This window comes from Aplysia californica, unplaced genomic scaffold, assembly GCF_000002075.1.
Source record: "Aplysia californica isolate F4 #8 unplaced genomic scaffold, AplCal3.0 scaffold00156, whole genome shotgun sequence".
Classification (NCBI taxonomy): domain Eukaryota; kingdom Metazoa; phylum Mollusca; class Gastropoda; order Aplysiida; family Aplysiidae; genus Aplysia; species Aplysia californica.
In genome coordinates, this window is record NW_004797426.1 from 138,121 (window position 1) to 141,216 (window position 3,096).

Here is a 3,096-nt window from a genome sequence, read left to right on the forward strand (position 1 = left end):
GAAAAAAAAAAAAAAAAAAAAAAAAAAAACAACTATTAAACAAAAATTCTGTTCCCGTGACAACACTACGGCCATACATCAATGACTGTTGTTGGGTAAGTTGTTTTATGGCGACGCATCTTATGGCAGAGGCTGACTGCAGGGATGCCAAATGAATTTAGAAAAAAAACCTGAAAATGAGTGAAGCGTCACATCTCACCTAAAACGAAACATGTAAAACCTTTAAATGAGCAAACAAAAACATTTCTCTTATCATTCTCCTTTCCTCTGCAAGTGTAGGAAAAAAAACGGAAAAAGCCGGAAAAACCAGAGATTTGGCATCCCTGTGACTGGTAAAGGTTACAGCACACACGGTTAAACTATCTAATACTTCTCGTTGAGCAAGACGTACAACTAACGTTATAATTGCTACCGCAAGCTGTACAAACGCACCTACAAACAAACAATCCTGCTACTCACGGGAGGGAAAGAGACGCAAAGTCCCGAAGAATGTTGTAACACTTTGCCGTCGCATCTCGCCGAACTTCCACTCCCGTCACAAAACGCATATCGGCGATGTTTACCACCCAGTTTCTTCCCATTTCCCCCAAAATGCCTTTGCCTTTGATGTCAAGGGTTTTTTTACTATTCGAGCCTAGTGATGGCAAAGGGTTAAACAAGTTGCCATTCGGCACTTACATGACCTTATTGCGTTGCAAGAGCCATAAAACACTTACCTAAACAAAAAAGAAATTGCCCAACATAAAGACAGCGTCTCATATCCTGGGTGAATGACAATACATGATCTTACAATAAGGGGCAGGCTTCTTATAGTGCTGGAAACAATGTTACCAGAAAATTCAGGTGATGGACCAAAAACATTGAGAGAGAGAGAGGAAATTTTGTGTTGAAACAATCCATCAAAGGTGCAATAAACGTTTGCTTGAGTTATGTAGTCGTGTTTAAAAAAAACAACCAAAACAATATTGACGGGAAATCTGGCTAAAATCCAAATCTCAATTCACAGGAGATTTAACAATAGAGCTGCAATAATACAATAGAATTCCCTTCATTCTCTCTTCTTTCTTTCTATCCTTTCTATCTCCACTCTCTCTGTGTACCTCTCACTCTGTTTGAAGCCCACAATTTCTTTTACTCCCTCTGTTTGTCTCACTCTTTCTCTTTTCGTATCTCTGTCCCTCACATTTTCTCTCTCACTCTCTCTGACTACCAGTATTCGTCCATCTCTCTCTCTCTCTCTCTCTCTCTCTCTCTTTGTCAACCCTGTCAGAACTCCATTCGTTGACACTGCACTTGTTCCATAGGCCTATACTATATATCCTTACTTGCTTTATGTTATACGCCCATGTCAAATCGCAAACTTCACAAGATAATTAATCAAACGTTTGCAATCACGGCATACATTTTTTTTTTACCTTCAATTCAATGCCAAACAACATAATTAGACAAATGTTTGCAGTCACGGTATATATATATCATGCAGCCTTCTTTCACCTTCAATACTAAACAACACAAAGAAGAACCGCTACGTTCCATAAGCCAGTGCCAGTATTGAGACAAAGATACATCTGCAGTCGAAACATCTGCCCTTTTTTTTTCTTTTCCAGCAGAGAATCAAGCACTGGTAAGCTAAATATACAGCCATACATACATACGTATAGGTAAATATATATAAATATATATATGCTAGTCATCTTGACCACAGCTCACAGGAATGTAAGGACCACTCAGTATGTTAAAGTTAGAGCATACCCTATAGCCGTTTCACTACGCACACCTGTCTGTAAGTAACAACACGATCATTATGTACAAACAAACATATCTTGATTATGGTACACAAAATAAAACTCATAAGAATCAAATACAAACCTAAACTCACACTATTCCACATCACTGGGTGTTACTTTACACTCCCAGAACAAATCTTAAATTTAAAAAAAAAAAATTAATATATTTTTTAAAAAGCAAAAACTCTAAACTTCAATAAGCAAAAACATAAACAGAAAACACAATTTTTATGAGGAAAACTTTTGTGGACTTCACATTGCAGACGTTCAAGAGGAAACTCAGTTTTCACACAAGTATCTGTCTCTACCGGTGATTTTTTAGTGCCACAGTCTAAATTCTCTTGTTCATTAGATTACTCTTAAACTTTAAGTCCCCAACCCCGAATCTAATCTGTTTATTCTATAGATTATAATATGACCCCCCCACCCCCAAATTATTTTTTCCACATGTTGTCTTGAGAGTTAAGACTTCATTTCTTAGAAATATCCGACTGCATGTTTTATGTTACTGTTGTATTGTATTATGTAAAGCGCTCAGAACCTGTGTACCTAAATCAGGGTTGTGCGCTACATAATAAATGTCATTTATTATTATTATTGTTATTATTAAGACACTTGGACGACATATCCTCACTCCTCACGGAATGTATCTTCCCGCCTTGGGGAAAGTGACAAGTAACCCCCCCCACACCCACACACACACACACCTCCCCGATTTACACAACACCACACAGAGCTACAAGTTTCATCAACAGAAAACTCCTCCGAGTCTCAGCAATGAAAGTGTGTCATCAAGACCTACGATACTCTTAAAGAGTCGCGACCTACGCACGATTCTGAAGGTGTGTCACGATCTACAACACTGTCAAAGTGTGTCAAGACCTACGACACTCTCAAAGTGTGTCAAGACATACGACACTCTCAAAGTGTGTCAAGACCTACGACACTCTCAAAGTGTGTCAAGACCTATGATACTCTGAAAGAGTCACGACCTACACACAACTCTGAAAGAGTGTCATGATCTACAACAACACTCTCAAAGTGTGTCAAGACCTATACTATGAAAGTGTGTCACGACATACGACACTCTGAAAGTAGGGTACGCCACGACCTATGAAAGAAGTCGGCCCAACTCATTGCCAGGAGAGAGGGCCAAGTAAGGACAACATCACCACAAACAGAAAACTGTGGATGAAGCAAGAAGAAGTAGCAGAAGAAGCTCCACTATCGTTCCCAGTGAGGGAGTGAGTGTAACTCTATGTTAGATGTACAGTCAAATCTCGCTGTACCATCACTAGTTGTACCACCG